Source organism: Lissotriton helveticus, chromosome 8 (genome assembly GCF_964261635.1).
Source record: "Lissotriton helveticus chromosome 8, aLisHel1.1, whole genome shotgun sequence".
Lineage (NCBI taxonomy): Eukaryota > Metazoa > Chordata > Amphibia > Caudata > Salamandridae > Lissotriton > Lissotriton helveticus.
Window position 1 is genome coordinate 955,100,765 of NC_136069.1, and position 24,399 is coordinate 955,125,163.

At 48.9% G+C, this 24,399-nt stretch overlaps 2 pseudogenes; both read left to right on the forward strand.

Annotated features, from left to right (window-relative positions):
• Nucleotides 1-5,573: 5,573 nt before the first annotated feature.
• LOC144774582 (5.8S ribosomal RNA) lies at nt 5,574-5,720 on the forward strand (annotated as a pseudogene).
• A 386-nt stretch (nt 5,721-6,106) lies between these two features.
• On the forward strand, nt 6,107-17,827 carry LOC144774332 (28S ribosomal RNA; annotated as a pseudogene).
• Nucleotides 17,828-24,399: the final 6,572 nt, after the last annotated feature.

Genomic DNA, 24,399 nt, shown 5'->3' on the forward strand with positions numbered 1-24,399 from the left:
AGGAGCCCCCACAGGGTGCTCCATGTAAACAGGTTGAAAGCATTTGTTGACAGGTAAGACATGGGCTTGCTCATGGCTACAGATGGGGATCAGGAGGAAGAGAGTGACCCTCCCCAAGACCTGCTTTCCCAAAACCCTGATGATGGCTCAGTAGATGGAGTAGCCTTGGCAGGCAGCATCACTGACCAGCAACAGATGGACTGCAGACAGGATTTACAAGTCCATAGACACATGTTTTCCCTTACACCCAGTCAAACTAACTGGTGCACCCATGTGGTGGACACTGGTGACAGTCTGCCTGTGAAGAATAAAATCTACAGGCAACCTGACCACGTGAGGGATTGTATAAAGGCTGAGGTGCAGAAAATGTTAGAACTTGGAGTGATTGAGCCATCGGAGAGCCCCTGGGCCAGCCCAGTAGTCCTTGTGCCAAAACCTCATACCCAAGATGGAGAGAGAGAAATGAGATTTTGTGTGGACTATAGAGGTCTCAATGCTGTCACTAGGACAGATGCTCATCCCATTCCAAGGGCAGATGTCCTCATTGATAAATTGGCATCTGACAAATATCTGAGCACATTTGACTTGACATCTGGCTATTGGCAAATCAGGTTAGCTGAGGAGTCTAAGGCCAAAACAGCATTCTCTACCCTCAGTGGACATTATCAGTTTGTGGTGATACCCTTTGCTTTGAAGAATGCACCTGCCACCTTCCAAAGGTTGGTGAAACAAGTCCTTTCTGGGTTGGATGACTTCTGTGCAGCACATCTAGATGATATTGCTGTCTTTAGCTCTACCTGGGAGGATCACCTGATCCACCTGAAGAAGGTTCTGGAGGCTCTGCAAAAGGCAGGCCTGACTATCAAGGCTGCCAAGTGCCAGATAGGGCACAGCAAGGTTGTGTACTTGGGCCACCTAGTAGGTGGGGGTCAGGTTCAACCATTGGAGAGCAAAATCCAGGCCATACAGGACTGGGCTCCTCCAACTACCCAGACACAAGTCAGAGCCTTCTTGGGCCTGACTGGGTATTACAGAAAATGTGTAAAGAATTATGGATCCATAGTGATTCCATTAAATGATTTGACATCCAAGAAGATGCCCAAAAAGGTTCAGTGGACAGTTAGCTGTCAGAAAGCATTTGAATACCTGAAGAAGGCCATGTGCTCTGCACCTATCCTCAAGAGTCCTGACTACTCCAAACAGTTCATTGTTTAGACAGATGCTTCTGAGTTGGGGTGGGAGCTGTGCTTTCACAACTTAATGTAGATGGTCAAGACCAGCCCATTGCTTTCATTAGCAGAAGGCTGACCCCTAGAGAGAAACGTTGGTCAGCCATTGAGAGGGAGGCCTTTGCTGTGGTTTGAGCCCTGAAGAAGTTGAGACCATACTTGTTTGGCACTCACTTCCTAATTCAGACAGACCATAAGCCCCTCTTGTGGCTCAATCAGATGAATGGTGAAAATCCCAAACTGCTCAGGTGGTCCATTTCCCTACAGGGGATGGACTTTACAGTGGAGCACAGACCAGGGACTGACCATGGCAATGCAGATGGTCTCTCCAGGTATTTCCACTTAGAACATGAAGACTTATCTGGTCAAGGTTAAGTTTAATGTCCCTGCATTTGGGGGGGGGTTGTGTAGGAGAGTAGGGTCTGCTATCCTATGGTCACCCCAATTTTTGCTTTTTGCTTCACTGGTTTACGACTTAATGTAGCTGTGGGCCTGCTAATCAGACCCACAGCCTGCTGTTCTCTCTCTAAATTCACATACATGTACTATAGGTACATCACCAATTTGGTACTAGACACCTTGTCAGCCCCTGTACCATGCACTATAGGTGCTCAGGGCATAGGTGCATCCAAGGCCTACCAGGGGCTGCAGCATATCTTTTGCCACCCCTGGCTGGTACTTAAATCAACACAACTGGCTGATCCCTCAGCTGGGGCAAGGTGCAAGAAATTAATTCCTTGACCACTAATAAGGCTCTCTTGCAGTATTTTAAAAATATAGGGTTCTCTATGAGCCTTCTGCATGATATATGGATTGCCCTGTGCTCGGATGGGGCAGCCGTTGTGCTGTTCTAGTGATACTGCCATACCATATACTCTTAAGTGCATTATAATCCACGCGGTTAATGCTAATTTTGGTTTGGCTTTATCAAAACATGTCGTGTTTGTTGTCATACACTTTGGAATACTACCCCCCCTTGGTTAGATATAGTATACCTATATCTGAACCTGTATCTGGACACATACATGCCTATAAGTCACTCCTATGGCAGGCCTTATCAATCCTGGAGGCAGAGTGCTTGGTTTTATGTGAGATGGTGCTCTAGCATGAGCTGAGCCTGTCTGCAGAGGTCTGAACCATTTCCATGCAGCTGTTCTAGTGATACTGCCATACCATATACTCTTAAGTGCATTATAATCCACGCGGTTAATGCTAACTTTTGTTTGGCTTTATCAAAACATGTCGTGTTTGGTGTCATACACTTTGGAATACTAGCCCCTCGCCAGTTCTGGCGACGGGGGTAGCATTCCACCCTTCTAGAGGGAGAAGACATGTTACTTTACTGAAAACGCGGTTAATCCTAACAAGAGCCCCAGCATCACGAAATGGATGCTGCTGCCACAGACACGAGTCTGGCCTCCTGCTGCTGACCGAAACTTGGTAGAGGACGCTTGGACAAAGGGTTTCCTGTCACAGGGAGGTGTCACACCATCCCAGACAGGAGATAGTGGATTGTAGCAGGGAGGGTTGAAAGAAACTAGACACTGCCTGGGGCGCACAAGGTGTCCCGGGCAGACTCCAGTCAAACCGGTTCTGGGGCCATCCTGCCCCAGTCCTGGTGGCAAACTGGAAAAAGGGAAAGGGGTGTAACCACCCCCTTCCTGGGTCCCACCCATAGGAGGGACCAACCAGGTAACCCAGCCCCCATATTTGGAATATAGGTGGGAGCAGTGCCAATGCACATCAGATTATCCTGACTGAAACCTATGAAATGAAACTCTGGACCCTTCAACATCCTACTCGACGTAGAAGACTGAAGAATCTCCCTTGTGGTCAAGGAGTGACCACCCTGTGCAAACAGGCACCATCCAGCACCTCGATGTTTGCTTTGTTGCAGTTCCCGCCGGAACTCAAGCAACAGAGATCAACAAGACCCAGCGTGCCTGCCTTCTAACAGCCCAATCCACAGTCCCTGCAAAGCTGAGACCCGTGGTGGCGACCCGAAGCATGGGAGCGGGCATCTTGGAAGAACAATGAAGCACTGACCGTGCAGCTCCCGAGGCTCCCTCGAAGCTGTTCATTAGAGTGTGAGAAGCTCCAGCCCCGAGCAGCTATTGCACTGAGGCTCACCCCTCCACACTCCTTGAGTGCTGCGGGGGGGCCTTTTGCATTTTCCTGCTTGATGCATTGGTCCGGTCGCTTGCCCGTTGGCTAGTGGCCCCAGTACGATGAACCTTTGAATTTGCTCTGCTAGTCCGGTTGCTCCAGAATAGCCCTCGCTCCCCTGAAAAGGAGCACCCGATCTGACCTTCCTGGTCCGGTCAAGAAGCGATCTTCGAACCCTGCGTGGGTTGCCTTTGCCAAGGCCTGTTGACTCTGATCTTGAAGCCGACACCACCGACAGCGAGAGCCTTTGTGGGACAGCTCGTGATTCACTCCAGGACATCCTCGGTGCCCCAGAGTCCACGTGGCAGCGGAGACAAGCTTCACAACATCACCCTGATTGCGCCCGACATCGCCTGGTTCCTTCCTGGTTCCTTCCTGGTCACTGGCTAGTGACCCAGACTCTGTCCCCTCTGCTTTCAGGTACTCTACATCTTCGATCCACCCTTGGATCACACCGGACACTTCTCTTCTGGACGCCTGCAGCACCTTCATCTCCAGGCACCATAGATCTTCGTGACGAAACCCAACACATCTTCGCACCTGTGCACCCGCTTCCTGTGGGTGAGGTAACTCTTGAACGCTGGTGCTCCTGTAGTGGTTTACACCTCTAATATCTAAGTCTAAAGCTGTAACTCGATAACTTTTACGCACCATTGACTTTGCATTGGTGCATGCGTGTGCTTTCTGCACTGCACCCGAATCCCGCGGGCTACTCCCGTCCTAACTGCTGTTAGTCCAGTGTAGTCCCAGCGATTCCCAAGGCCCTAGGCCTTACCACTGATCGATTAGTGATTGTTATACCACTTTTTTGATATATGGTTTGAGTGGCCACTGGCCCTATCCATAACTGTGCAACTTTCATATGTTATATTGTGCCATTGTTTAAACGCTTGTGCTTCATTGCTAATAAAGAGTAGTGGGGATTATTCCTAGAATAAATACATATATTTTTATAATATATAAATATATAACTTGCATGGTGTCCTTTCATTTGATATTACAGGATTGCATATGGTAAAACAGCTGGCTTCACATGCCCTCTTGAGTTAAGCCTTTAAGGCTGCTTAGTTCATGCTACCCCTAGGATAGCTTGTCTTTTTAAGGTTGACTTACAACCATCACCATAAGGGATTGTTTGGACTGATACAGGGTGCCCACAGAACTGTGGACATCATATACCAGGCCATCTTCTCTCAGCTACCATTAGAATAGCTTTCAATAAAGGTTGTCTTTAAACCTGTCATCAATAAGGGTTGTTTGGACTGGTGCAAGGTGTCCACTAGAATAGTAGACAGCATATGCCAGGCCAACGTCTCACAGCATTGGGCACTTGGGTGAAGTCCGGGCCTTGGCAGGTCTTCCTCAGCAGGGGGAGAACTTGACTGATTGAGGGACAGGGGATGGGGGGTGGCCCCTGGCCCTTGTCCCTCTCTCTGGGAAGGGCACAGTGGTGGGCTCTCTTGAGAAATAACCCACACTCACCTGACACAACCCATGCAGTGGGTGGAAACTGAATGGCTGTGCCTCCCAGGGCTGGAACCACCCCCACCCTGAATGGCCCTGCCACCCCAGCCTTCCCATGCCAGTGTCCTGGCCTGTCCAGGCTTTCTGGTGACTGAGGATAAGCCATTCTCGTAAGGCATGATGACCTGGAAGAGAAGGAGCCCAAGACAGGCAAGGGGACCCCCGGCTCCACTCGGTAGGAGGCATGAGGGATGGGGAACTGCCTGGCTCTCCCCTTATGGCACCTCTGACACGGGCACGGTGGGGTGGGCTTCCCACCAACCCACTGGCATGGCTTGGTGCTGCCTGGTGACGGATGGCTGACGTGCAGGTAGGGTGAGCCTCCCTCATTGCCAGGTACCTGGTTTGACCTGGTCCAGTGAGGCTGGCTGAGGGGTTTCAAGACTCGCACGGTCCCTCCAGATTTCCCGGAAGGGACTGGTGGTGGTGGGGCTGCTGCCTGCCTCTATCGCTACAGGAGTGGTGGGCAGGAGGACTCCCGGCTGAGCACCTGGTAACACTTTTTTCTCCCAGCGGTGCAGTCTGACTCCCAGAGGGGAAGCCTTGAATGGGGTGCCCAGGCCGTCTCGCCATGCGGGCGGTGTAAGGACTGGCTCGCCTTCCTCCCACCTCACCTGCACCCGCAGGTGGGTGAACATTTTTGAAAAGTTGCCTGTGACTCAGTGATGGCTCACTAGTCTCACGCGTCGATGAAGAATGCAGTTAGCTGTGAGAATTAGTGTGAATTGCAGGACACATTGACATCAACACTTCGAACGCACCTTGCTGCCCCGGGAGGAGGCTATGCCTGTCTGAGGGTTGCTTGATTGTCAATTGCCCTGGGGCTTTCCCGGGATGCGAATGGGGCTCTTGCAGGGTTAACTCCACTTCCATTCGTCCCCGCACAAGGTCAGACCCCCAGGCTTGCCTACTCACCTCCGGCAGGGAGGGGGAGCTGGCAACCGGTCCGCCCCAGGCCCGTCCCTGGGTGCCAGGCTGCATGCCATGAGTGGCTGTCTGTGGTGTCCCACCGGATGACTGTGCGCATGTGCCTTAGGCACCCACCTCTGCGGCAGGCTTCCCGGGGAGGGCGAACCCCCTCTATATCTGATCCATGGAAGGAGGGCATGAGATGCCAGGCCCCTGCTCTCGTAAGGGCCTGGCCTTACCCGGCAGCTCCCCCGACGCTTCAGCGTTTTTACCGACTACGACCTCAGATCAGACATGGAGATCCTCTGAATTTAAGTATATTACTAAGCGAAGGAAAATAAACAACCAGGATTCCCCCTGTAATGGTGAGGGAAAAGCCCAGTGCCTAATCCCCGGCCGGCAGCGGGTGTGGGAAATGTGGCATACACAGTCTGACTCCCCGGCGTCGCTCAGGGGGCTCAAGTAATTTTGATCGAGGCTGACCCCGTGTCGGTGTTAGGCCGGTAGCGGCCGCCAGCATGACGGGATTGGGTCTTCTCGGAGTCAGGGTGCTTGGGAATGCAGCCCAAAGTAGGTGGTAAACTCCATCAAAGGCTAAACACGGGTACGAGACCAATAGCCAACAAGTACAGTAAGGGAAAGTTGAAAGAACTTTAAAGAAAGAGTTCAAGAGGGCGTGAAACCGTTGAGAGCTAAATGGGTGAGGTCCGTGCATTCTGCCCAAAGGATTCAACATGGCGGTAAGGTTGGTGGACTGGAAGTTTTGAATCCCCTACTCAGACCTGTGCTGGGACCTACCCGGCCTTGCAGGGAGCATTTCCTCTGTGTCAGGAACTATATAATGTGCAGCTGACTCTGCTTCTGTTTTCGTTTCCCCGTATGAGTGAGGGTCCAGAGACTACATTTCCCAACATGCCCGAGACGTAAGAGGTGTGGCACGCGTCACGGACCTAAGAACTGTACCTGATAATGCTGGTATATGCGAAGAAACTTGTTGCATGTTATGTTGTCAGCACTTCTGTGTTCTCAATCTGTTCTTTGTTTCCTTATGGTAGGTCTGGTCCCTGGTATTTCCTTTATCTCTTCTGGTATTTGAGGCTACAACATTTTCCTTTCCAGGTAGGACTGTAGTCATATTGTAGATATAGGTAAAGGAAGGAAACTCTGTTGATCTGTGTACAATCCATAGTGTACAATCCATAGTGTATATAGTTAGTGTACTTGTAATATTGTTACAGCTCTCCCTCCCCGCTGTCCCCTTCCTTTCCCTCCCTCGCTCGACTGCCTTGGTGTTCTGTATGCTTTCAGCTAGACACCGGGGACGTCGGGAGGTGGAACCCATTTATCTTCAGCACAATTCCGAAGACAAGAACGACTGAGTCTGACACTCTGTGGCATTGCACCGTGACCGGCTCTGGGTCGGCTGGGAAGGCTTTGGTGTGACAGGTGGCCCTCTGCTCTGGCAGAGGGATTTAGAGCCCTTTTGGCAGCAGCTTTGCCGTGTCTGTGAGGCCAAGGGAGATTCGACTGCCTCCACGTCCTCCTCCAGGTACCCGCTTCCCACCCCCCCTCTGGGCACACCTGGGCGGGGAAGGGGAACGGGGCCCCCTGCTCCCGGCACAATTGTCTGTTGGGTGGACTGTGGTCAGTGCGCCCTGACCGTATCATGCAGCTGGGCAGGGAGGCCCACATCGGGCACCAGGGGACTGGGGTGATGTTGGTTACCAACCTGACCCATCTTGAAACACGGACCAAGGATTGAACATGTGCGCAAATCAGAGGGCTAAGAAAAACCCTGTGGCACAATGAAGGTAAGGGCCGGCACGCGCCGGCTGACGTGGGATCCCGCCCGGCTTCCAGCGACGGGCACACCACCAGCCCATCTTGCCCGCTCCATCAGGGAGATGGAGCATGAGCGTGCATGATAGGACCCGAAAGATGGTGAACTGTGCCTGGGCAGGGCAAAGCTAGAGGATACTGGTGGCGGTACGTAGCGGTCTAGATGTGCAAATCAGTCATCCGACCTCGGTATAGAGGCGAAAGACTAATCAAACCATCTATAGTTGGTTCCCTCTGATAGCTGGTGCTTGGAGCCCCCAGTTTTCTCTGGTAAAGCGAATGATTAGAGGTCTTGGGGCCGAAACGATCTCAGCCTATTCTCAAACTTTAAATGGGCAAGAAGCCCGGCTCGCTCTCGTGAAGCTGGGCATGGAGTGCGAGTGATTAGTGTGCCACTATTGGTAATCAAAACTGGCCCAGTGGGATGAACCGAACGCCGGGTTAAGGCACCCCATGCCGATGCTCATCAGACACCAGAAAAGAAGTTGGTTGATATAGACAGCAAGACGGTGGCCATGGAAGTCGGAATCTGCTAAGGAGTGTATCAAAACTCACCTGCTGAATCAACTAGCAATGAAAATGGATGGCGCTGGAGCATTGGGCCCATAACGGGCCGTCGCTGGCCCTGAGAGCTGCGGGGGCTAAGCCGTGATGAGTAGGAGGGCCACTTTGGTATGTACAGAACACGGGGGTGAGGGCATGGGTGGAGCCGCAGCAGGTGCCAATCTTGGTGGTAGTAGCAAATATTTAAACAAGAACTTTGAAGGCCGCAGTGGAGAAGTGGAGAAGGGTTCCATGTGAACAGCATGTAAACATGGGTAGTCACTCCTAAGAGTTGGGCGAGCGCCATTCGGAAGGGACGGGAGATAGATCCCCGAACCAGGAGTGGCAGAGACGGGCACCCTTGTGGCATCCAGTTGCGGTAACACAAACTATCCCAGAGAAGCCAGCGGGAGCCCCAGGGAGAGTTCTCTTTTCTTTATGAAGGGCAGGGCACCCTAGAAGGGGTTCACTATGAGAGAGGGACCCGAGCCTTGGAAAGCATTGCGATTCCGGCAGCGTCTGGTGAGCTCTCATTGGTGCTTGAAAATCCAGGTGAGATGGTATAAATCCTGGCGGGCTATACCCATATCTGCAGCAGGTCTCCAAGGTGAACAGCTTCTGGCAAGTTGGAACAATGTAGGTAAGAGAAGTCAGCAAGTTAGATCCGTAACTTCGGGATAAGGATTGGCTCTATGGGCATGGTCATTTGGGCTGGGTCGGTCAGGCTGGGGTGCGAAGCAGGGCTGGGCACGTGCCGTGGTTGGACGATGTGCCTCCCTTGGGGCGTTGTTGATACCGGATGCAAGCTGGGCCCTTTATGTGGAGCACCCGAGCTGCGGTGGTCACCTCTCCCCATGCCCCCTCCCCGGGGGCACTGGGCCCGCAGCCTGCCTCGGCCGGAGCCTAGCATGTGACTTCGAACTGGTGTGAAACAGGGGAATCCAACTGTTTAATTAAAACAAAGCCTCGCAAAGGCCCGAGGCGGGTGTTGACGCAATGTGATTTCTGCCAGGTGCTCTGAATGTCAAAGTGAAAAAATGCAATGAAGCGTGGGTAAACGGTTAACCTATTCTCAGTTGTAGTGGCCTTTTCCTCCTAGTGGTCCCACCGGTAACAGCCACTTTATTGCTAGACTCTGCGTATAGAAGTCTTTAGAGACAGGCCAAACAAGGTTCTATCATGGCGGGAGCGTGATAGTGAGAAATGGCGAAGCAGACAAACCCAATTCCAGATGGGGTAGTTCCTGGAGAATAAAAACCCTGTTAAGATGGAGTAAGGAAGTGCTGTCTTTTCCAGAAATCATTAACCTCCTCACCGAATTTGACAAACCAGCACCCGCTTCAAACAATGCAACAAGCAACAACGATTCAGATCACAATATAGGCCCTAGTTCACCCTCCGTAGCAGAAGAAGATACAACAGTAGACCTCTACGAATCCATCGAGTTTGTGGCCTCCTCAGCCAAGAATGACATTGGTACACCCAACTTTGAAAATCTTCCCGATGTGTACGAGGTCAGCAAAGATTTAATAAGAAAGAAAAATGACTACACAAAAAAAGTCAATTATTGGAAATACCCAAACGAAAAGTATAAATGTGACTTGTGTGGAGACATATTGGGAACTTTTAAAGAATTGAGAAAACATGTCTGCAACAAGCACAAAGGCTTCTATCTCAAAACGTATTGCTCAAAATGTGACAAAGAAGCCGAATACCACAATATTGCATGCCATTATGCCAAATATAAAGGAAGACCTCAAAAAGGAGAGCTGCCATTCCTGTGCAGCTTCTGTGACCTCAGATTTGGAACAAAGATTGGAGTTTAACAACATGCTCGGCATGTACATCCAAGAGCGCAAAATGAGGATAGACTAGCAGCTGTAGCAAGCAGCAAACCATCCAAATTATGGTCACAAGAAGAAATACTGCTATTAGCAGAATTGGAAAAAGTGTATGAAAACAAGAGAAATATTAATGTGCTGATGGTTCCACATTTTGACAATAAAAACTGAAAACAAATTGAAGACAAAGAAGAGATAGAAGAGATCGGCAAAGATGTACTGCAAGCATCAAATGTTTCTGAAAATGACTCTTGCGATGAACCAGAGGTTACAGTGGAAGTAACAAAAGAAAAGCACAGAGACTTTATCAATCGCAAATGTGTGCAAAAAATCAAGAACTTTGATGAGCTGGAAGATAGAATCACAGAAATCGAGAAGTATACCCAAAACAGAGAGCAACACGATGCTGCTATGGATCTGATGGATGAGATAGTGACTTATATCTCAGAAAACACCACTGATATAAGTCCTGTACCAGCAAAACGTAGTGAACCAGCAAGTGAACTCAATAATGAGCCTATGAACTTTGCTGAAGATGAGTACCAGAATGCCTCAGTGGAAAACAAGATAACAAAAAAAGACAAGAAAAACAGAAGGCTTAATCGGACACACAAGAAAATTTATGCAAAAGCAAAGGGCAGCTATAAAGAATACCAGGCAATGTAAAAAAAAAGACAAAAAGAAAATTGCCAGGATTATCACTGATGGGGCAGAAGATGCCACTTGCCAAATCAGTGCTGATGACATTTTCCAATATTACATAAGCATAATTGAAAAAGAAAACAAGAAAAACCCTAAATTCATGCCGATTGATCAGATACCGGATGAATGGGAAATTAGAAATTTATGTAAAGAAATTGCACTGCTCGAAATAACTAATGCCTTTGATGAATCAGATTTAAAGAAAGCAGTGGGGCCTTATAAGATTGGTCTGAATGACTTGAATAAAGTGCTCAGCAGGCAACCAAGACTGCTGCCCAAAATGTTATTGTCTTGGTTATTGATGAGAAGAATACCAGAAAGTATCAAAAAGAACCGGGCAATGTTGATACCTAAGAATGTACTGATTAGTGAACATAAAAAAATCAGTAATTGGCGTCCAATTACCATTGGTACTGCATTCATGAAGTTATTCACAAAAATACTAACTAAAAGACTCACATTTTTTGTTGAATTGTTGAATTGAATATGAGACAAAAGGCTTCATGAAGGTGAGAGGTTGTCCCGAGAATCTGACTCTTCTGCAAAATATCATAAAAGGGGCATGAAAAAACAGTCACTCAGCAGTAGTGTTCATAGATATTTCAGAAGCCTTCGACTCTGTCAGCCATGGTCACATTATACAGAGTCTTGCAAGGCACAGCGTTTCATCATACACCAGAGACATAATAAAAGACTTATACACTGACTCAACAACATTTTTCAAGGGAAAGAACAACGAAGCAACTCCTGAAAAAACAATGAAATCTGAGGTTAAACAAGGTGACTTTATCCCCACTGCTATTCAACATTGCCATGGATCCTCTGATCTGTGATCTTAGAAAAACAGCAAGGGCTTCACATTCGGATCAGATGGTCTCATTGAGCAAATCACTGCTCTCGCCCTTGCTGATGACATCGTAGTACTCAGCAGCACCTGGGAAGGAATGAGTACAAATCTGAAAATCATTGAAAAGTTCAGTAAAACAACAGGATTAAAACTTAATATGAAAAAGACGCATGGGTTTTACATCAGTCACCATAAAGATAAAATCCTGACTAACAACCGTAAACCATGACAGTTTGAAAAAGAAAATATTGAAAACATTCATCCAGGAGAAAGTGAGAGATACCTCAGATTGAACTTTGATCCACACACTGCCCATAAAAGCAACAACAACATTAATGAGGTTCTTGTTAATTGGGCTCAAAAACTTGATAGTCTACAACTAAAGTTCACGAGGAAAATCAAAATTTGGTGTCAGTACCTGGTCCTTAAACTGTCATTTAAATTGGAAATGACAGGAACAGAAGCTAAAACTTTAAATGTTCTGGATCAAACAATAAAAAAGTATGTCAAACATTTTCTACACCTTCTTGCATACACATGTTATTGTCTCCTATATTCGAAAAGTTCATTTGGGGGCCTCAGTATACCAAAACTATGTACAATAATTGGTCTAAATAAAGTCAATAGTTCATTGTATCTCAGGGCAGCTCCAGATCTATACATATCTCATTCATTCATGTATAGGAGAAGTAATAAATGAAACAAATGATAACATCATCAAACGCACAAACTCAACATTTTAGACAGTAGGTTTCTGAGTTATGATTTGTATTTGTTAGCAACATATGATTGGAGAAAAGAATTTGAGAAATGGGCACATTTTCCTGTCCAAGGTGATGGTATAAAATACTTAGCAAATAATCCAACCTCAAACTTCTGGATCAGCAAGCATAACCAAATGAAAGAAAAGCAGTACATAGCTGCCCTGATTTTAAGAGCAAATGTTTTATATACCAGAGAAACCATCACTTAAGAAATTGTACATTTACTACATGTAGGTACTGTAAAGATGTTTGCGAAACAATTTCACATACTTCAGGTGCATGTCCTAAAACCAAGGACATTAGGATAAAAAGACATAATAAAATTCTGGAATTGCTCATTGATAGAACAAAAAGGTGTGGTTGGATGGCATATTGGGAACCTCATGTTAAGAATAATCAAGGTGAACTACGAAAACCAGATGTAGTGTTTACCAAAAATTGTACAGCTGTAGTGATTGATGTTTCAATTCATTATGAAAACTCACAGAATTCCCTTGAATTAGCATTTGAGAGTAAAGTTAAATACATCAGGAACTGTCACAGCAAATCAAAGATCTCACCAAATGTAACACTGCAAAATTTCGTGGCTTTATTGTTGGATGTCGTGGTATTTGGCCTCAATGTAATGATGTTGTTCTGGCTGATCTAGGTCTGCAAATGTCATTCCCATTCAAGAAAAATGTTTGCCTGACTACTTTAATGGACACTCTTAAAAATGTGTCAATTATTCATGGACAATTGAATATCAAGCTTTTACTGAGATGTACACTTTCTTGCAGCACACATGCCACCCTTATAAACCATATTGTTATAAACTGTTGATCCTTCAATATTTAAATGTGGTTATACAGTTAGATATAAGTTTATAGTTGACACAAGATTTAGTTAAATGTGAATTTTATAGATGTTAATTTTCTTTAGAATTTTATAGATGTGCATTTTCTAGTTAGATGTGCAATTTGTAGATGTGTATTTTTATAGATGTGTGCTTATAACAATTTAGATACAATTGTGTACATCATAATTATTGAAATGTCTTGAATGATGAATAGGTCTCAAATAATTACATACACATAATTACCACACATTCATTATTAATGTCCTGCTAATCATACTTTAATTTCTCAGGACTGTTCGTAGACAATTTTAAATTGTTGGAATAGTACTGCAGGGTGTACTATCTCTGGCCTAAACGTGATCCCAGTTCCAGTGAGGACAGCGTTCAGTGTGGCTGTACTCCGGAGCGAAAGAATGCTGTATTAATCGAAGCAAAACCAACTTGACGCTGATGGGCAGCATAATAACCCAGAATGAGCCACCGCGAGGTGGTACAGAAATAGCCAAATGCCTCTTCATTTAATTAGTGACATACATGAATGGATGAATGAGATTCCCACTGTCCCTTTCTACTATCTAGTGAAACTACAGCCAAGGGAACAGGCTTGGCAGACTCAGCGGAGCAAGAAGGCCCAGTTTAGCTTGACTCTACTCTGGCACTGCGATGAGACATGAGAGGTGTAGCATAAGGGGGAGGCCCTCGGGCCGCCTGTCAAATATCACTACTCATTGTTTTTCACTTACCCGATGAGGCTAGGGTGAGCCCCGTGGGGCTCTTGCTTCTGGCTTCAAGCACCCAGCACCCACTGGGTGCAACCCGCTCCAGGGCCAGTTGCAGGTAGGGAGTTTGACTGGGGTGGTACACCTATCAAATGATAACGCTGGTGTCCCAAGGCAAGCTCAGGGAGGACAGAAACCATCCACGGAGCAGAAGGGCGCAAGCTTGCTTGATCTTGATTTTCAGCAAGACTACTGTTAGAAATGGGGGTCTCTAGTTGGCAGTGGCTGGCCACAGTCCAAGTAGGGACCTTTCTTCCTAAATCAGAGTAAGGGGGCTACACCCTTAGATAACCCCTGCTCAACCTTGTGGTAGCGTAGCACGAGCAGCTAGGCTTACCTCAGAGGTAGTGTGTAAAGCATTTATGATCATACACAGCAACACAGTGAAGGACACTACAAAGGGACGCCACACAGGTAGTTATAAAAAAATAAGTATTGTTATATATAGACTTAACACAAGACCAATAACGGTAAAAAGCCACAATACTGAAAAATGGGGGTGCTCTTGAATAGCTGTAAAAAGAGTTCAAGGTGTTCAGATAGGGGTTCAGTTCAAAGCAGGGGTCTCTGTGACTCTTTTACTTACAAAGTACCTGGATTTCGTAGCAAAACAGACAAAATGTCGCAAACGGGCTGTAGCGATGATTTTACCCACGCTAGGCCGGTGATGCGTTGAATCCTTGCCGCAAGGGAGGATGATGCACTGGTCTGCAGGTGCGTGCGGGACAAAGCGACAGACTTCTTCACGCTAGGCCAGCCATGCGTTGAATCCTTGCCGCAAGGGAGGATGATGCACTGGTCCAGTTGCATGTGCAGTGCGAAAAAATACTTCCTAGGCAATTATGGGGTAATAATGACAGTACTTCTAGGAGGACTCAACAAAAACCAAGAATATTATGTCTAAAATACAGTATATTTTTATTTCGAATTTTTTTTAAAAAAGAATATATATGGAGCTACTACAGTAATATACAAAATAAATCAGAATATATCATCAAATCCATATATCTCAAACAATACTTTAAAATCTGCATTAAAAAACTTCGTTCAATCATCAAAGTACAGTAGTAATTATCAATCACAGTAGTAATTATCAATTATCGACGCGCGTTTCGGCATAACAGACGCCTTCTTCAGGAAATTACCACACTTGTAAAATAGGGAGACACGCAAAACTTAGATGGTCTTGCAGTATTTACTTGATATGATAAAGTTCTAAAGAAATTTTAAAAACAAAAAGAACACAGCAAAACATGGATGGCCTTGCTGTATTGTCTGAAGAGATTCAAATCTTGGTAAATATAATTTTAGGAAACTGTTTCTGAAGGAAAATCCTTTTCAGTAATATCTTGAAAGACATATGATAAACTTTAATGGTCGTGAGTCAAACCACCTTATCCCTTCAAATATTAAAGAATAGTCGAACGTCAAGGAGCTAATACGGGTTTCTTAGTAGTCTGGGTGACCACCACAGGACCTGGCTCGTAGTCAGCGGTTATAATAAGTGGGGCCGTTACGAATGGATAAATCAGTCACTGCGTAGGTATAAAAGTTGCTGTATTTTGATGTCTTAATGCAACATGGCTCCGATCTCCAAAATTCCGGCGTCTGACGTCACGAGCGGAAACAGTCCATTAATGAAAAAATGTCGCAAACGGGCTGTAGCGATGATTTTCCCCACGCTAGGCCGGCGATGCGTTGAATCCTTGCCGCAAGGGATGATGATGCGCCGGTCTGCAGGTGCGTGCGGGACAAAGTGACAGACTTCTTCACGCTAGGCCAGCGATGCGTTGAATCCTTGCCGCAAGGGAGGATGATGCACTGGTCCAGTTGCATGTGCAACCTTGTTGCGATGAAAGAAAATGGCGCCCCGCGAGGGAGTGACGATCCGGGTGCGATGCGAGGAAAATGGCAGACGCACGGCGCCCACTCTGCGATGCCATGATGCGATGATCTCAATGCAATGATCCAGGGTTAGCGAGCCTTCAAAAAGCCCGCAAAGGTGTGATGCGATGATCTCTGGGGTTATCGAGCACTTTGGGGCCAGCAAGCGTGTGATGCGATGATCTTTGGTTTGCGAGCGCTCCGCGGCAGCAGCGCTGTGATTTTTGTAGGGGTTTGGTCACAGATATTTATACCCCAAAAGTCTTTGTTCTCGAAAGTCACTAGTCACTGAACCCAACAAAAACCAGTTCTGCTCAGGCCTGGAGCACTTTGTTTACCAGGCTGCATCCTTCCTTTCAGAAAGAGGGGGTCTGCCATCAGATGCACAGTAGGAGGTGGAGCCAGCATTCACCTTGCCAGGCACAGCCCTATTCAGGTCAAGGAGCAACCCCTCCCCAGTACTCAATGCAGATCTCTCTATTCAACCCGGGTCTGACTCAGCCTGCCTTGCCCCTCCAAACTCATACAGCCAATACACATAATAGCAGAGCACACTGGAAAGCTTAGGCAAGAAAATACCTACTTTCTAAAAGTTGTATTTTCAAACACAGAATATTAAAACCAACTTTGCTAAAAAAATTTAATTTATTCTTCTGAGCTCAGGCATACCAAACTCGAATTTCTACCATGTTCCCTGGGACAGTTAGGACTATAAGATGTAATAACCAGTCTACCCATCTAACATACCTATGTAGAACAGGTAGCCTTGCAGCAGTGAAAAACAAAATGGAGGGTAATTCACTACCAGGACATGCTACATATATCAAGCCATGTCCTGCCTTACACACACAATGCACCTACCATGGGGGTCAATGACATGATGCTAAGGGAAGGTTCAGGGGCTGGGAAGTGTGGGCACTTCACAGCCAAGATGGCAGTTCTAGACTGCACACAGACACTGCGGTGGCAGGTCTGAGGTACACTTTACAAGCTGCTTCTGTGGGAGGCACAAACCAGCGCTGCAGGCCCACCAGCAGCATTTGGGTTACCAGCCCTGGGCACACACAGGCCACACTACTAGGGACTAACAGGTAACTCAAATAAGCCAATCAGGGATATACCAATCCACAGTCATATTTACACAGGGAGAGCATATGCACTTTAGCACTGATCAGCAGTGGTAAAGTGCCCAGAGTCATAAAACCAACAACAACAGGTCAGAAAAAATGCAAGTGGAAGGCAAAAAGTTTAGGGATGGCCCTGCAAAAAGGGCCATTTCCAACAAATAAAACTGTAAAAGCAGGGCCTCATGGTCCTTCTGACTTTTTGGGTTACAAACAGGAGGTGTCAGAAAAGTTACCACAGGGATAACTGGCTTGTGGCGGCCAAGCGTTCATAGCGACGTAGCTTTTTGATCCTTCGATGTTGGCTCGCCCTATCATTGTGAAGCAGTATTTACCAAGCGTTGGATTGTTCACCCACTAATTGGAAACGTGAGCTGGATTTAGACAATCATGATACAGGTTAGTTTTACCCTAGTGATGATGTGTTGTTGCAATAGTAATCCTGCTCAGTACGAGAGGAACCACAGTTTCAGACATTTGGTCTATGTGCTTGGCTGAGGAGCTAATGAAGCAAAGCTACCATCTGTGGGATTATGACTGAACGTCTCTAAGTCAGAATCCCCCCTAAACCGCAACGATACCGCAGTGCTGTGGAGCCTGGGTTGGCCTGGGATAGCCTGCCTCTCTCAGGGGGCCGGTGTGTAGAGCCGCTCGCTGGGGGACCGGACTGTGGACGGACGGGGGCTGCCTCCATCGCCCTAAGTGCACCGCATGTTTGTGGGGCACCCAGTGCTAAATCCTTCGTAGATGACCTTATTATGGGTCAGGGTTTCGTAAGTAGCAGCGCAGCCACCTCGGTGCGATCTATTAAAAGTCATCCTCAGAGCCAATCTTTTGTCTTTCCGTGCGTGGGCGCCCGTGGATGCTCTCCTCCACTACACCCAGGGGTGGGTCCCTATGCCACCGGGACAGTGGGAGGAGATTCAGAGGGGGTTATGTGGACCTGCAGGAGGCCGTCTGTACCACGTGCCCACCGGCACAGGAGACGACCCCCTCCTGTCCCTTCCCCACTGGGGTGCTGGAATCGGGCCACTATCCCTTGCATGTCAGCAGGGTGACCAAATGGCCTGGGCCAGCCAGGCCCCCCTTCCCCCTACTCCCACCCAAGTCAAGCAGGAAGAAGAGCAGCCCCTGGGAAGGAACCTTCCAAGCAGAGGCCTCAGAGCGCCTGGCCACCCTCGCTGTCGTTGGACTGCAAGGGCGACGGGGTCTGGCTGTCTCAGGCCATCTGGGTGCTGGGTCATCCTGGGCCATCTGAACGTTTGGCTGTGCGACCAGATGGCCATGCGGGCTGGGCGACCAGATGGCCCTGTGGGCTATCTCCAACTTTTGTTCTTCCCAGGGTTCTGTAAGACCCCATTACATGGGCTTAATAGTTGAGGAAAATGGGCTCTCTGGTCAGCCCGGCGGATAGAGGGCATGGCCTGGGCTCAACCCAGGGTCTGGGTGTGGGGGGTGACAGTCAGTGGCCAGGGCACAGTGGTTGCAAAGCAGGGAGGACTGCCTGGCTTCCTGCTGTCTCTGGGGTGAGGAGTGGCAGGAGGCCAGCCCTGCATGAAAGGGGGGCCGAGCCGGAACTGGAGCCGCTGGAGAGCTTGGAGAAGCAATGAGCAGGGGACGCCTGGGCCTGGTCTGGGATGGCAGTGACTTGTGAATGTCCCGCACTGCCCAGGAGGGTCCACTGGGGACAAGGAGGCTCTCCCTGGCCTGGGTAATGTTTGGAATCAGGGACAGGGCACAGGGCTTGAGCTCCGACTGGCAGGCCCCGGGGTGTGAGAGCCCCATCCTGCAAGCTAGCCGAGGGTTCGAGGGCTGTTGACGGGGGTCCATCGGGCCTGGGGAGGCTCTCCCTGGCCTGGCTAGGGTTCGGAAGCTTGGACCGGGCCTGGGGCTTGAGCTCTATCCAGCGGCCCCTGGGGTGTGGGAGCCCCCCATCCTGTAAGCCAGCCAAGGATTCGGGCGCTGTGGACGGGGTGCATCGGGGCCTGGGGAGACTCTTCCAGGCCTGGCTAGGGTTCAGATGCTGGGACCGGGCCTGGGGTTTGAGCTCTGTTAGGTGGGCCCCAGGGTGCAGGAGCTTCCCCGTACTGCAAGCCAGCCAAAGTTCTGGGCGCTGGGGTCCATCAGGGCCCGGGGAGGCTCTCCCCTGCCTGGCTAGGGTTTGGAAGCTGGGACCATGCCCAGGGCTTGAGCTCCATCCTTTGGGCCCTCGGTTGTGGGAGCCTCCGTCCTGTAAGCTAGCCAAGGGTCTGGGTGCTGGGGACAGGGGGGTCCATTGGGGCCTAGGGAGTCTCTCCCTGGCCTGCCTATGGTTTGGAAGCTGGGACTGGGCCTAGGGCTTGAGCTCTGTCTGGTGGGCCCCCCGGCGTGGGAGCCCGCAGTCCTGTAAGCCAGATGAGGGTCTGAGCGCTGGGGACAGGTTGTCCCATTGGGCCCGGGGAGGCTCACCCCTGCCTGGCTAGGGTTTGGAAGCTTGGACCAGGCCCGGGCTTGAGCTCCATCTGGCGGGCCCCAGGGTGCAGCAGCCTCCTGTTCTGCAAGCCAGCCGAGGGTCTGGGCACTGGTAATGGGGGTCTATCAGGGCCTAGGGAGGCTCTCCCTGGCCTGGCTAGTAATCAGAAGCTGGGACTGGGTCTGAGGCTGGAGCTCTGTCTGGTTGACCCAGGGGTGTTGGAGCCCCCTGTCCTGTAAGCCAACCGAATGTCCTGGTGCTGGGGACAGGGGTCCATAAGGGCCCGGGGAGCCTCTCATCAGCCTGGCTAGGGTTCGGCAGCTTGGATCGGGCCCAGGGCTTGAGCTCTGTCCGCTGGCCCCGGAGTGCAGGAGTCTCCATCCTGTTAGCCAGCTAAGAGTCCGAACACTGGGGACAGGGGTCCCATCGGGGCCCAGGGATTAAGTATGGGCGTAAAATCCGCTCCGCTCGCGGATTTTTCGGATTTTCTGCAAATTCGCAATCCGCGAACGCTCGCGAATTTGTCGAAAATCCGTGAATCCGCTCACGGCGGATTTTTTGCTTGGTTGCGGCGCGCGGCGTGGTGCACGGCGTTCACTTTCCGTCATTTTAGCGTTTGCCGAGTTGTTTTTCTTTGCGAGTGACGCGCCATTTTAGATCTTGCTGCGTGTTCCCGCGGGAGTTTGTCGCCCGCGAATACGTACTCGCGGCTTGCCACCTTGCACAGCACACCTCGCGAGAGTTCGCAATTGCGAACACGTAGTTGCGGCGGAAAGGAACAATCTCGCACTTGCAAAATAGAGATTTTGCAATTTCGCACAAGAAAATCACCAGCAAACAGGATAAACCTTCAGAAAATTATGATTTTTATCAGAATCACTCCTCAGGTTGACATTTGCATGGCCTTTTTTTTTGCAAGGAGTCCATTTTGGGGGGGGGAGGAAGGAAGTGCCCCACAGTCTCCAACTTCCTGTTCCTGTCTAGCAGGCTCCTCCCAGTGCTTTGTCCATCTCCTGGTCACTTTCATTTGGATCTGGAGCTGGAAGGATTACTTTTTGTGGGTGCTGCTGGATATTTGGATTTGAGGCCTTTTTGACTGTCTTTGGATCACTTTTGGATTAGAAATCAACTTTCACAAGTAAGTTTGTTTGGGGCATTACAGTTGCTGCAAGTACAATTTTGGAACTTTTTCAGAAAATTAAATAAATTATATTGTGGGTAGCCACAGTATCCAGTAGGACCAGGGTTGGTTATGGGTGCATGATACAACTGTTTTGTTGAATTTAAACACCATTGAGGCCATGGATGGGCTGGGATTGTGCAGATTTTATTGTTTTTTGTCGTTTTTTTGGGCCTGCTGGTGTGGCCCTTTGCCCAGGGGTGGTGAGTGTTGCATGGGCCTAGTCTTTCTGTGGGGTGTCTTCTTGAATTTAAACACCATTGAGGCCATGGATAGGCTGGGATTGTGCTTATTTTATTGTTTTTTGTCGTTTTTGGGGGGCTGCTGGTGTGGCCTTTTGCTTGCCCAGGGGTGGTGGTGGTGCATGGACTGAGTGTGCCTGTGGTGTGGTCTCACTCTCTTTGATGTAAACATCATGGATGGCATTGGATTGTGGTGATTTCTGGCTGTTTTTCTGTTTTTTGGGGGTGTACTGTTGATGTGGACTGGCCATGTGGGTGGTGGTGGTGGCCATCTTGAGTGCTGGCTGGTACAGGCAACATGTGCTTGGGGTGTAAGGGGGCCATTTTGAGGAGAGGCAGTGTCTGAGGCCTGCACTTATTTTGCCTACTTTTCATCCCTTATGCCCAGGGGTAGTGAGTGTTGCATGGGCCTAGTCTTTCTGTGGGGTGTCTTCTTGAATTTAAACACCATTGAGGCCATGGATGGGCTGGGATTGTGCTTATTTTATTGTTTTTTGTCGTTTTTGGGGGGCTGCTGGTGTGGCCTTTTGCTTGCCCAGGGGTGGTGGTGGTGCATGGACTGAGTGTGCCTGTGGTGTGGTCTCACTCTCTTTGATGTAAACATCATGGATGGCATTGGATTGTGGTGATTTCTGGCTGTTTTTCTGTTTTTTGGGGGTGTACTGTTGATGTGGACTGGCCATGTGGGTGGTGGTGGTGGCCATCTTGAGTGCTGGCTGGTACAGGCAACATGTGCTTGGGGTGTAAGGGGGCCATTTTGAGGAGAGGCAGTGTCTGAGGCCTGCACTTATTTTGCCTACTTTTCATCCCTTATGCCCAGGGGTAGTGAGTGTTGCATGGGCCTAGTGTTTCTGAGGGGTGTCTTCTTGAATTTAAACACCATTGAGGCCATGGATGGGCTGGGATTGTGCAGATTTTATTGTTTTTTGTCGTTTTTTTGGGCCTGCTGGTGTGGCCCTTTGCCCAGGGGTGGTGAGTGTTGCATGGGCCTAGTCTTTCTGTGGGGTGTCTTCTTGAATTTAAACACCATTGAGGCCATGGATGGGCTGGGATTGTGCAGATTTTATTGTTTTTTGTCGTTTTTTTGGGCCTGCTGGTGTGGCCCTTTGCCCAGGGGTGGTGAGTGTTGCATGGGCCTAGTCTTTCTGTGGGGTGTCTTCTTGAATTTAAACATAATTGAGGCCATGGATGGGCTGGGATTGTGCTTATTTTATTGTTTTTTGTCGTTTTTGGGGGGCTGCTGGTGTGGCCTTTTGCTTGCCCAGGGGTGGTGGTGGTGCATGGACTGAGTGTGCCTGTGGTGTGGTCTCACTCTCTTTGATGTAAACATCATGGATGGCATTGGATTGTGGTGATTTCTGGCTGTTTTTCTGTTTTTTGGGGGTGTACTGTTGATGTGGACTGGCCATGTGGGTGGTGGTGGTGGCCATCTTGAGTGCTGGCTGGTACAGGCAACATGTGCTTGGGGTGTAAGGGGGCCATTTTGAGGAGAGGCAGTGTCTGAGGCCTGCACTTATTTTGCCTACTTTTCATCCCTTATGCCCAGGGGTAGTGAGTGTTGCATACTTGCATGTCCCTAGTCTTTCTGTGGGGTGTCTTCAATGTAAACATCATGGATGGCATGGGATTGTGCTCATTTTTCTGTGTTTTGTCGATTTTTTGGGGTGTATAACTGAACTGATGTTCCTCTGTCTTCCATTGCTTTTAGGTGCACAAGAAGACTCAATAGAACCACCAGTGCCAGGAAGAAGTCCTGCAGCGGTGTGTGCAGCATAACGTCACGCGACGTCACGTCTGGACACAGAACCCTCTGCAACTCGTGCAACTGCTGCCTGCTGACCTGCTCTGAAGAAGATGGCCCCAAAAAAAGTAACCCGTAGCTCCTCAAGCAAGAAAGGTGCCAGTAAGGAGCAGAAGAAGCAAGTTACCAAGGACACTGGTGTGCCGCCCGCCCCTTTTTTTGGGAGTAAAAAGAAAAGTATGCCTGCAGCAGCAGCAGCGGGATCTGCTGGGGACCAAGCTGGCAGCACCCCCCCCGCTCCATTGGGCTCAGTGCCACCACCACCACCACGCCAACTTAAGTCCAAGCCCCTGAGTGCTGCAGAGGCAGCCAGTATACTTCTTCAATCACCATCGACCAGTGATGTTGGCTCATCGCAAGAAACCAGCAGCAATGTCCCTCAATCAACACAGGTTGTTGTAGCTCATCTGACGAGTGTTGAACAACCACAGCCGCAACAACAATCACATGTGCAAGTACAAGCCCAAGTACATGTGGAAGGAGAGGCAGCGCAAGGAGATGCGCAAGCAGAGGTGCATGGAGGGTCACAACAAGTGCCCACAATAGTTGTTCCTCCCGAAGTAGGGGCACATCAGGAAATCGACAATCAAGGCGAGGTATCATTTGAGGAAGCCACTCCTCCTGATGATCCTTCATTGTCTTCCACACCCCTAGCAAGGAAGAGATCAAGGGTGGTGTCTACATCCTCTTCAAGCACACCTCCTTCTGATGATACGGATCAAACTTGGGAACAAACAAAGGTAGTTAAGCGTAAAAGGAAGCTCGTCCAAATTCTCAGAGTTATGGAGTGTGATGAGTCTCAACAAGAAGTGGCGGATACTGCTGCTGATGAAGACTCTGCCAACGACGACCCAGTCATCATAAAGGTCACTGCAGCCCCAGCGGGCATGCAGCAAACAGACATTTTGACCCTAGCCCGAAGAGCTGCTGAGCGTGATGATGATGTTGTCGATGAGGAGGCAGTGGAAACACCACAATCATTGGAGTTAAGTAGTACACCAACTCGTCCCGCTTCCATATTTCTTTCTGGCAAGAAGAGACCTCCGTCAACCTCGACCTTAATTAGTGGCGGTGAAAGTGCAAAACGTACAAAAGTTGGGCAATCCACATCCTCCACTTCATCTGGCATTAGCTTCATGACCACCACCACCAGTATCGCTGCCTCCTCCATGTCCCACAGACACTTCAAGTCCCCAGTTTGGGACTTCTTTACTGTTTGTCCAAAAAATCCAAAGTTTGCCATTTGTACCCTTTGTAAGCTTGCAGTTAGTCGTGGTAAGTCAGGTACCAACTATGGTACCGGCGGCCAGAGAGGTCATCTTGAGAGAAAGCACACTGTCAAATGGTTTGCGCACCTAGATGCGATCAAGAAAGGCCAAATTGAAGGAAACGTTGATGTTTCATCTGATGATGACGAGCAGGAAGAAGACGTGTCAAACACTTCCCTTACACCCAGTACCCCTGTCAGCAGCACACCCAATGTGAGGCACACTAAGAGTGTTGGAGCGAGTGAGACACCAACGCACAAAAGTTCACCAGCGAGCAAAATTGGGTCAACGAAGTCATTATCAGCCCGTAAATGCTTGGTCCAGGGCAACATTAGAACAATGCTTACTTCAGACGTGCCATATGAACGCAACCACCCACTGACGCGTCTGTATAACACTAAGCTGGCTAAAATGCTAGCTGTGGACCTTCTACCTTTTTCTTTTGCAGAAGCGGTAGGTTTTCTTGA